We start from the raw sequence: 12,436 nt of genomic DNA, 5'->3' as shown, positions 1-12,436 counted from the left end.
ATGGAAATGACACTGAGGGAGAGCACCACAAGACAAAAAGGCCAAATCATAAAAATGAGGAGAAGCCCAAATTTTCATTAAGGCCACGCGGTACCAGGGTATCCAGGGTGCTAATCCATCTGGCTTACGTTTGCACGAGGCAAAGTTTATAGTCACCACCCCGAGAGCCCAGATGCACCACATCAATACCACACACCATAAGGCTGCGTGAGTCACAATCATGAACTTTTTTAAAATGTCGTGGTAGTGTTCTGAGCTCCCGGAGGTCCGAAACAGATTTGGCTGTGCCAATGTCCCGCACATGCTCCCGCACCCGAATCCTCAATTCCCTCGTAGTAAGTCCTACGTAGATTTTCTGACAGCTACACATGGCATAATAAACCACGTGTGTTGTACTACATGAGATGTATTTAAAAATTTGGTAGGTGCGGGAGCCATCTGAAGTCGTAAAGGATGAGCAGCGAAGGACATTGGCGCAAGCCAAACAATGGCCACATGGATAGGATCCAACCCTGTGCCCGCGTGACCCAAACGGGTTAGGTACTGGTGCAATGTAATGACTGGAGGTAACCAGATCGCCTAGATTTTTGGCTCGTCTGGCAGTCATGAGTGGAAATTGTCCCACCACATCCCTAAGGGAGAGCTCCGCACCAAGAACATTCCAATGTCGCGAGAGGACCCGCCTCATAGTTTCCCACTCATGATTGTAGGTGGAGGGGTAGAGACTTAAGGGGTTGCCCCACAGTAAATTATTTATTTATTTTAAGCATTGATTTATTAAAATAATAAACAAAATCATACTCACCTTCCAGCGCCTCAGTGGAATCAGCGCAGGTCGCTCCAGAGGTCTCCACCAGTTCAAGAAGCAGAGTCCGCCCCATTTGGAAGCCCCTGTAACAGTGCTGGGACTTCTGAACAGGGCAGGCACCGGATTAGTCTGCACTAGATCAAAGAGGACACTGGAAGGTGAGTATGCATCAATTTATTATTTTCAATCCATTTTTCAAAAAATAAATTACTTTGCTGTCGAGAACCTTTTTAAAGAAGTAGTTGAAAAGAGAATATCTAATTCAAATCAGTACTTGGTGAGACTACATTTTGCTTTCAGTAAAGCATCAATTATTCTAGGTACATTTGCACACAATTTTTGAAGGAACTTGGCAGAGAGGTTGTTCCAAACATCTAGGAGAACCACACATCTTCTGTGGATGTAGGCCTCTGCATATCCTTCTATCTCTTTATGTATTCTTATAAAGAATCTATGATGTTGAGATCAAAGCTCTGTGAGGACATATCATCACTTCCAGGACTCCATGTTCCTCTATACACAGAAGAGAGTTCTTAATAACATTGACTGTATGCTTGTGTCATTGTCCTGCTGCACAAAAAAATTTGAGCCAGCCAGATGCCTCCCTGATGGTATCGCATGATGGAGAATTATAGCCTTTATTTCTAAGCATTGAAGACACCATTAATCCTGACCAAATCGCCCAACATATAGTTAGAACTTTACACTGTTAGGTAATGTGCACACAGCATCTTTTTCAGCCCTTAAAATCACTTGAAAAAATGTTAACTAAATGCATTTCTATGTTAAAATGACTTGCTATTCATATGTTCAGTCTTTTGAGCTACAGGTGTCACAGGTGTATCAGAGGTGACAGACAGTCGCCCTTCAGTTGGTTGCAGGAGTTCTCTACGTTTGGCATTACAGACTTCTTCTTAGATGAGTGGCTGTGTCTAGGACCTAGCGGCTACCTCCCTCTGGTAATTAGTTCCCTGGCTTGGGTGTATATATACCTGGTATGTCTGAGAGGGAGGTGCCAGCTATATTAATTTCTACTTGTGAAGGCTTAGCAAGAGCAGCACTTCGTCCTCTCTGGAGCTTGAGGCCGAGTTTGCATTTGTCTGGAGTCGTCTAAAGCTAAGCATTCTCCCCCTGTTTGTCTACCCTTGTTGTCTACAGAGTTTAGTGGAGATCGACTAGTGCTCATCTCCTCCCATCCCTAGCCTTAGCCATACACCAGGGAAATACAGGGCAAGGCATGCGTGCGGCGATTGCTGAAGAGGCAATATAGGGACTGTAGTTGAGACAGGGTGACACTAGACAAGACTAGGAGGTCTCCACTTCCCTCTTTCCCTAGTGTCTGGGCTCCCTTTCCATCTTCCCTCTGTGTTGCAATAAGTCTTTCCCACATTTTGCATGACAACAGGTTTCTAAAGATGTCAAGCAATTTAAAGAAGCAAGCTGTCTATTCTACAGGCATTTTCTGCTCTGTAGACACTTTATACTTTATGCTCTTTTTTGAGCATTTTATCCGAGTTTTCGCTTGAAAAAACACTAGCTGTTTCCTCATTGCTGAATGGAGTTAAAAAAACAACTGGAAAGTGCCAGTTAAAGAAAGACGCCACAAAAAAATGCTTGAATGATGCCAAAAAATACCCACCAGAGATAAAATATAAAACGTTAAAAAATACTCAGGAATGGACTAAAAAAATGCTAAAACAGACATTCCAAGAAAAGAAAATTCCAACTTTTCTTGAAGCAACTTTTTTATGAAAAATTCAGTGGGTGCACCAACCCCATAAAGACAACATGTGCAAATACACTTAAGTTAACTTGTTTTTCTTTTTTTGAAAAGAGATGGTCTTATTTCTTATAAAAATTTATTGGATGTATTTTACCAGCATGAATCACTTTTTATCTGTAATTGACAAGTAACGTTATTTAAAAATATTTACGTTATTTTATTTTACTTATATATTTTAATTCTAACCCTAACCCCAAATGACTATAGAAACATATTGTTTTACTTATTTCTAATAATGACAAATAACGTGTAATACTGTCAGATTTTGTTGCACAGTAATAAATGCGCATGGACTTCCATTTTAAGAAATCTGTTAACACTAACAAATCTTGAAGTTAATTGTAAATGCTAAACCATATTTTATACTTTCACAAATAAACAAACGTCCAGATTGTAAAGCTTTTAAGGCACATGTCATAATATCAAAGGAATGTTTTATTTGGGTAAAATCACTCTTATAATTTAACCAAGCATTATAACAAGAGCTGCCATCTTATTATTGAAAAAATATGTAGTTGTTCTATGAACTACAGATTTGATTAAGATCTAAACTCTTATCTGAACCACGAACATTAAAAAACAAAAAGTAAAAATGTAATTTCTTTGTTCTACATTCCATTTCTTTGGTAATGTAATGCAAATGTACAGACCTAGTAAACATTTTGAAAACATGCATTTTTGTAGTTAATAGCTGTTATATAGAAATTTCTTAAAAAGATCAAAATACATACATTAAAATCTTATGACTTAAAAATATAGCTCTCTAAACTCAAAAATATTTTTTCTTCTAATGTTGTCTTCTACAGGTCATATACGATGGGGACCAGAGTTACCAACCATTAAGAAATTCCAGGACAGTCCTTAAATATAGAGCATTTTTTTGCCCAGTCCATAAAAAAATGGAAGGCGTCTGTGATTTTTTTAGATCTGAAGAAATTTATACAGATTATTTTGACTGTAATTATTATTTTACGTTTTACAGTGAATGCAGCTGATGTACTCATATCAGAATTCTGGGCTGTAGACATGTATCACTTATAATCATGATGATTTCTTATGATTTTCCAATGTGTCCGTAAAAATTATTGTTTGTCTGTGATTTTTCAATAAGCTGTCCAGAAATAATAAACAGTCAAGTTGGCAACCTTGAAGGTGATGTGCGAAAAGTGGGAGAGAAGCATAGTAGCAATAATGGGTGAAAAGAGCAGGTGAAAGAGGGTCAAAGATGAAGTTGATTTGACAGCAGTGAGCTAAAGGAAGAATGGCCAGTGCAAAAGAACACTGTACATGCCCTTGTAGTCTATGTGCCTTGAGTTAGTAGTTTTCACCATATCATTTGGCTCAGATGAGTTTGGTGCTATGTAGCTGGTAATAGGAGAAGTTTTGGATTTCCCATGAGCTTAGAGTTTCAGAGACTAATTGTCGTGCAGCCTGTATTCTGGACCGTGAAAAATTTGGTGAATTTTGTGCTTGCTATTTTTATATGAACGTGAACTGGCCAAAAAAATATCCACTGCTAAAACTTTATCAATTAAAGTCACTTTTTTTTATACTATTTGGACATAACTGGTTGATTTTATTAACTGTTGAGAGCTGGTTTTTAAGTGATGGGCGAGCACTAAAATGCTCATGTGCTCGATGCTCGGGTCGAGCACATTGGAATACTCGGGTGCTCGACCCGAGCAACGAGCCCAATGTAAGTCTATGAGAAACTCGAGCATTTATCAGGCGCTCCCCCAGGCAGTCTGCAGAGGGTCTAAAAATTGCCCAAATCAATGGGAACAGTGCTCACATGACAAGGGAACAGCATGGGGAAGACTCCTGGAAGCATTTCTGACTCCCAGGTCACTGTTGTCAAAAATTTATTGACTTGGGATTACGGTATTATGCCACTTTTACGGACTCACAATAAAACATACAAAAAATAAACCAAAATGGATTTTCCAGGGAAATATGCTAAGTAACATCCTTTCCAGGGTAATGACTTAGTCAAAGAAACGAAAGCCCCGCAAAATAGGAGAGCTCGTATGACCATAGTTTTTTTAAAGACAAAATTATTCCTTTATTTAGATAATTAGTACATAATTAAAACATCATAGTGCTACACAAGGAGAACACTGCTAACTCCAATGTTGTTTTACTCCTAGTCAAACATGATTAAGGTACAGACAAGTCAAGAATACATCATTAGGGTACATTAGAATGTATATTATATAAATGGTTGCCTCAAATCACTGCTCATCAAACCCATATATATTAAAGTGACAAGTGCATAGTGCAAAGCAAGTTTTTTACTAACAGTTCCTCATTAACTCCATGTTTGTATGGCTAGTCTCAGGCCTATCTGACCAACATGGTGATCCTGATGGGGTAAATACCCTCTTAGTATCTATCCTTGTGCAGCCCATACATATACATGCTTCAAACTGATAAGTGTCCGTACTTACTAGTGGAGGTATAGGAGTGATACCCGTGTCCTCGCGCCCGTACGCGAGTTTCGCCCTCGCTTCATCGGGAAAAAGGAGGGGAAACCATACAGAAGGATAGAAAGACCCCACCAGGGGAATCACAGAAAGGAACTGAACCCAAAGTTCTCATTTAGCCCAGACGGGGATACAGTTTTGAGTCGGTAAATCCAGCGGCTGTCCATCTGTGACAGGATTTTAAATAAGTCCCCTCCTCTGGGGCCTAATAATACCTGGTCAATTGCTCTGATCCTCCAAAGTTTTGCATCACTATTGTGGAGGGCCTTAAAATGTCTCGGTAGGATGTTCAATTCCCTTAGATCCTCTATATCCTTCAATTTTTCAATATCCCTTATTTGCTCACGCACTCTAATTCTGAGTTCTCTAGTAGTCATACCGACATACAGTTTTTGGCAAGGGCATTCTGCTAAATAGATCACTCCTTTGGAGGAGCATGTCAGAAAACTATTGACTGTAAATTCTCTGTTTTTTTCAGAATTAAAGAATGTTTTATTTTTGACCAGGTTAGAGCATGCCTTAGAATGCCCACAAGGGTAAAAACCCTTAATATGATTTCTAAAGGAGTCTTTCGCCTTTTTTTCTTTTGAATAATGACTCTGAACAAGCAGATCTTTTAAGTATTTAGATCTTTTAGCCGTGATACTGGGTTTATCCACAATTACTCATCCCAAAATAGGGTCTATTAGGAGAACTCTCCAGTGCCTATGCATGACATTGTTGAATTCCTTCCATTGTTTATTGAAAGGGGTAATCAATTTCGCCTGGTAAGACATTTCTCTCTTTTTTATAGGGTTATTATTGTATAACAGAGTATCCCTTGTTGTATTCCTAGCTCTATTATACCCTCGTCTGATAGTTCTATGTCCATACCCTCTATCTCTGAATCTCATATATAGGTCAGCAGCTTGAATTTCAAAATTTTCCTCCGTAGAGCAGATTCTTTTTGTTCTAAGGTATTGGCTGGTTGGTATGCTCTGAATGGTTGTTGGATGGAGTTGGTTGAGGTTGGTTTCCGAAAAATATCTGTAATGATTAGTCCATCTGTGGTTACCTGTAGATCAACATCAAGAAAGTTCACATGTAAACCACTGGTACATGTTAATCTTATATTGACATCATTTTTATTCAAATTTATCATGAATGCTTCTAGCTCCTCACATGTGCCCTCCCACACAAAGAGCACATCATCTATATATCGCATTCAGTTGTGGGCTTTGTCTGAGCCCACAACTGGAGCGTACTGTAGGACCTCCCTCTCCCATGCTCCCATGAAAAGGTTAGCATATGAGGGGGCACATGCTGCCCCCATAGCTGTCCCTTTTGTTTGAACGTAAATCTGCTCATTAAATGTGAAGCAGTTGTGTTTTAAAATGAATTCTAACAAGGTCATAATGAGTTCTATCAGGGATACGTCCAAATTGCTATTGGTCAGGAACCAATGCACCGCCTTTAATCCATCTGAATGTTTTATGGACGTATACAGTGCTTCAACATCAGCTACAACTAAGACCATTCCATCCTGCAGATGGATCTGGTCGAGTCGTCTTAATGCCGATGTGGTATCTTGAATAAAGGACGGTAACGTTGAAACAATCGGTTTTAAAAAGTAGTAGATCATCTGACATACAGTTTCGCATAGACCACCGTTGCCCGAAATTATGGGGCGTCCTGGAGGGTCTGTCAGATGTTTGTGTAGTTTGGGGATCAGATAAAAAGTTGGGAGCTTCGGTCTCATTTTGGCTATTTTATCTAGAAAGTTCTTAGGGATGACGTTGTTTTCAAATGCTTTTTGTAGAATGTCCACTAATTCCTGCTGGAATTCAAAGAGTGGGTTATAGGGTAGTTTTTTGTAGCAGTTCTTATCCAATAGCAGTTTATAGGCCTGCTTTTCATATAGCTCACAAAGCCATATAACCAGATTGCCTCCTTTGTCTGCCATTTTAAAAACAACGTCACTCCAAGATTGCAGTTCTTTTAGCGCTAATTCTTCCTGTCCACCAGCTTTTATTGATTTCCTTTGGCCCAACTTTTCCACATCTGCTGAAACTAGTTTTACAAATGTGTCCACAGAAGGGCAAGATGTGATGCTAGGGAATTTTTTTGATTTGTTACAAAGGTACATCGGAAATGCACTTACCGTAGTGCTATCATCATTCAGGGGACCCGATTCCTTGACTAAAGAATCTAAAATGGCTATTGCAGCTTTTTCCTCTTCAGTGTCAAGTTTTAAACCCATATTGTTTTTTTCATGAAATCTCTTAAGGATTAATTTTCTAGCATATAAATGCACCTCTTTTATGGCCGTGAAGGTATCTATGGGTTGAGGAGGGGAAAAGGTTAAACCTTTCTCCAAAATACTTATTTGTGTTTTGGTAAGAATGTGTGTTGATAGGTAATGACTTCTATATAAGGCAAAATAAATAACCAGAACAAAAAATACGCCTACACACCTTGGGCTATGTTCACACGTTGAGGTTTTGATGCGTTTTTGCACTTTTGCATTGCTTTCAACAAAGACAAATGCATTCACTGGGCAATGTCATTTTAACATTTTACAACTTTATCCATGGCCATGTGGGGTGTGACACATCATCAGACACATGCATACAGTGTTGAAAAGACATGGGAACAGCATGGGGAAGACCCCTGGAAGCATCTCTGACTCCCAGGACACTGCCTAAAAGTGTGCCCATCAGAAGTGATCCTTGGCGCATGCGAAGATGCCTCCCGCCATGTACCTGTCATTGCAGGCTTGCAACAATCACAGTCCACGTCCTTGTCCCAGTGCAGCGTTCAGTTGTCCCTACCCCATTCCTTGGAATGCAAGCGCAAGTATGCAGCCAGCCACCCATCCACACACAGGCTGCAATACTATACTGCCAAATTTATGACAGCTGCTTGCACTTGAAATGTGGCCTTTTAGGCTTGTGGAGGCGGAAGCTGTCCACAACCTTATGGCATCAGCGACCGGGTATCTATACTAGTTGTCCCGATGTCGTCTCCGCCTTCCACAAGCACCGGTCCCACAACATTACCCATGAGCTTACTGGGAAGGACCGCCTACCCACAAACACGTGGTCAAGTGAATGTGGCCAGGGATGGTACGGAGCCAGTCCACAGCTTTTTTTGCTGAGAGTTGTATTTCACCACAGCCATATTCTTTAGCTTGGTGAAAGGACTTGGAAACCATATCTACTCCAGCTGTCATTTCTCCCAGGAAGTCCTCTAAAGCTGCTTTCACGTGAAATGTGGCCTTTTAAGCTCGTGGAGGCGGAAGCTTTTCACAACCTCATGCCGGCGGCGGCTGGGTGTCCATACTCGGTCCCCAGCCGCCACTATTTCTCCCGGTATCGTCTCTGCCTTCCACAAGCATTGGTACCACAACATTACCCGTGCCCTCCCCAGTACACTTACTGGTAAGGACCCACTAACCACAAACACGTGGACAGGTGAATGTGGTCAGGGATGGTTCGGAGCCAGCCCACATTAAAAATGCAGCCATAGAGTGTCCAGGAACCTTCCCACACACTTTTCTTAGCCAGGGCTGCTTCTCGGCAGGGTTGGATGGGCCGACCGGAGAAGCGGAGACTCTTATGGTGGGCCCTGGCTTCTCCTTCAAGAGAGTTCATAGTGCCGAGGTGAGGCCATGATCATGATAGAGGCCACCATCTGCTTAGTTTTCTGTTATTTGGAATGCAAGGGGCAAGTATGCAGCCAGCCACCCACCTACCCACAGGCCGCAATATTAAACTGACAGATTTCTGGGCAGATGCTTACTCTTGAAATGTGGCCTTTTAGGCTCATGGAGGTGGAAGCCATCCACAACCTCATGGCGGTGGCCGCGTGACCATACTCGGTCCCCAGCCGCCACTATTTCTCCCTGTATTGTCTCCGCCTTCTACAAGCACGGGTCCCTGAACATTACTGATGGTACTTTTCTGTGGGAATCTGCTTGCCTCCTACCAGCCTGGAATATTTCCAGTATACTATGGTACAACGCCATGCTATTAGCACTGCCCCCAGTACCAGTAGAGAAGCCATCCCCAATTTCCTTCTCAGGAATTTATTTGGTAGACTGAGTGGCTGCCCAAATACATTAGTTTCTCACAAAGGAGCTGAAGATAGAGTGGAAGTAGGTGCAAGTTTCTCCAGCCTGTTAGATATTAGAGGGTGAGCAACAGCACATTGGATCAGTGGTTAGCACTGAAGCCTTGCATCACTAGGATCCTGGGTTTAAATCCCAGCAAGGACAACATCTGCAAGGATTTTGTGTGTTCTCCCCATGTTTGCGTGGTTTTCCACCTCAGTAAAAAAGCAGCCATAGAGTGTCCGGGAACCTTCCCACACACTTTTCTTAGCCAGAACTGCTTCTCTGCAAGGTTGGACTGTCCCACCAGAGAATCCTCTGGTGTGCCCTGGCTTCTACATACGGAGAGTTCATGATAGCACTAACTTTGCAGCTGCTATGGGGCTCTTGAGCAGAGAAGAAAGGTGAACCCTCAGAATCAAATCCTCTGGTGGGCCCAATGTTTTTCAATCTGAAACAGCTTCTCAGCGGGAGTTGTTTTCACCACAGCCATATTCTTTAGCTCGGTGAAAGGACTGGCATAGAGGGAAACTGTATCTTCTCCGGCTGTCATTTCTCCGTCACCAGGTTCCACCCATTGTGACACACGACCATGCCTGGCTGTATGTTCAGCGGTGAGAACCATAGATCAGGCTGCTGTGTTACAGCTTTCAACAACTCTACAGCGCTAGGCGGTTTGTCACCTAAGCATTAAGCATGTTATCTTCAGCACAGCCTGTTGCCGCTTGGCCAAGGCAGTGCTTCAGTGCTTTCAGCTTGTGACTGATGTGGTCATTTCGGAGATGGAGGAGAAGGTGCAGGACCTGAACAATGTGATTACATTGAGGTTACATTGGCGACTCTGTTTTTTATACTAAAGAAAAATACTACTGTTTTTTTTTTTTTACATTATTTTTTAAGACAAATGCATTCACCGGGAAATGTCATTTCAACATTTTACAACCTTATCTGGCCATGTGGTATGTGACACATCATCAGACACATCCCGTTTCATTTATGATGAAGGGACTCTGAAAGTCACAAAGCCTATTTTTATAGGGCCATCAGGCGGCCCTTACTATTCTTAAAGGGCCAGCAGTCGGCCCTCGCTATTGGTAGAGAGTAGTGTTGAGTGAGTATGTTCTATTAACCCTTTCGCCGAGTATGCTCGGGCCGAGCTCCGAGTATTTATAACTGCTCGGTGATATGGTTGAATCGCTCCCGTGTGCATGATTTGCAACTGTTTGACTGCTTTATTACATGTGAGGAATGTCTATTTCTTACACATTCCTCACATGTAATAAAGCTGTCAAACAGTTGCAAATCATGCACACGGGAGCGATTCAACCATATCACCGAGAAGCTGTAAATACTCGGAGCTCGGTTGAGCATACTCGGAACAGAACATACTCGCTCAACACTAGTAGACAGCCATCAGCCGACTATGCTTTGTTATTCCCATTATTAACGAGTGGGTCTCCTATACTGTTATTGCTCATGCAGTGACTGCAAGGGCTGCCAAAAATTCAGACAGAACCCAATACCCATTTGAAGAGACATAGAGGAGGGTCTCAGTAAAAAAAATGTTCCCATTATAAAGGAGCGGGTCTCCTATAGTGGTAATGCCCATGCTGTGACAGAAAGGGCTGCCAAAATTTTGGAAAAAAAATCACTAATAATTTAAAGACACATAGAGCAGAGCCACAGTAGTGACATGTTTCCATTACAAAGGAGCGGGTGTGTTATACAGTTATAGGGTATTCAGTGAGTCCAATGGCTGACAAAAATTAGGAAAATCCTCACTAAACGCATAGAGCAGGGCCACAGTAACGACAAATTCCCATTAGAAAGGAGAGGGTCTCCCATACTGTTTGCCTATGCAGTGAAGCAATGGCTGCCAAAAATTTGGAGGAACTCCAATGCCCCTTGCAGGAGACGTAGAGGTTGGAGAGCCTCCTAAAAACATTGTTCCCATTATTAGGAACTTGGTCTCCCATAGTGTTTGCCTATGCAAAAGATGCCAAAAATTGGGAGGCACTCCAATGTCCCTTGGGAGGCACTCCAATGTCCCTTGAAAGAGACTTAGACGGCCTCATGAAAATATGTTCCCATTATTAGGAAGTGGGTCTCCATAGTGTTAGCCTATGCAGTGAATGCAGGGGCTGCCAAAAATTGGGAGGAACTCCATGTCCCTTGGAAGAAACATGGAGGAGGGCCTTATAAAAAAATGTTCCCATTAGAAAGGAGCCGGTCTCCTATATTTGTACACTGTGTGCAGAATTATTAGGCAAATGAGTATTTTGATCACATGATACTTTTTATACATGTTGTCCTACTCCAAGCTGCATAGGCTTGAGAGCCAACTCCCAATTAAGTAAATCTGGTGATGTGCATCTCTGTAATGAGTAGGGGTGTTGACTAATGACATCAAAACCCTACATAAGGTGTGCTTAATTATTAGACAACTTCCTTTCCTTTGACAAAATGGGTCAGAAGAGAGATTTGACTGGCTCTGAAAAGACCAAAATTGTGAGATGTCTTGCAGAGGGATGCAGCAGTCTTGAAATTTCCAAACTTTTGAAGCGTGATCACCGAACAATCAAGCGTTTTATGGCAAATAGCCAATAGGGTCGCAAGAAGTGTGTTGGCCAAAAAAGGCGCAAAATAACTGCCCATGAATTGAGGAAAATCAAGCGTGAAGCTGCCAAGATGCCATTCACCACCAGTTTTACCATATTTCATAGCTGCAACGTTACTGGAGTATCAAAAAGCACAAGGTGTGCGCTACTCAGGGACATGGCCAAGATAAGGAAGGCTGAAAAACGACCACCTTTGAACAAGAAACATAAGATAAAACGTCAAGAATGGGCCAAGAAATATCTTAAGACTGATTTTTCAAAGGTTTTATGGACTGATGAAATGAGAGTGACTCTTGATGGGCCAGATGGATGGGCCAGAGGCTGGATCAGTAAAGGGCAGAGAGCTCCACTCCGACTCAGACGCCAGCAAGGTGGAGGTGGGGTACTGGTATGGGCTGGTATCATCAAAGATGAACTTGTGGGACCTTTTCGGGTTGAGGATGGAGTGAAGCTCAACTCCCAGACCTACTGCCAGTTTCTAGAAGACAACTTCTTCAAGCAGTGGTACAGGAAAAATACGGTATCGTTCAAGAAAAACATGATTTTCATGCAGGACAATGCTCCATCACATGCATCCAAGTACTCCACAGCATGGCTGGCCAGTAAAGGTCTAAAAGAAGAAAAAATATTGACATGGCCCCCTTGTTCACCTGA

This window comes from Phyllobates terribilis, unplaced genomic scaffold, assembly GCF_046119375.1.
Source record: "Phyllobates terribilis strain yellow unplaced genomic scaffold, ASM4611937v1 Scaffold_3__8_contigs__length_932513732, whole genome shotgun sequence".
NCBI classification, from domain to species: Eukaryota; Metazoa; Chordata; class Amphibia; order Anura; family Dendrobatidae; genus Phyllobates; species Phyllobates terribilis.
The sequence above is the reverse complement of the archived record's forward strand: the minus strand, read 5'-3'. Positions refer to the sequence as shown.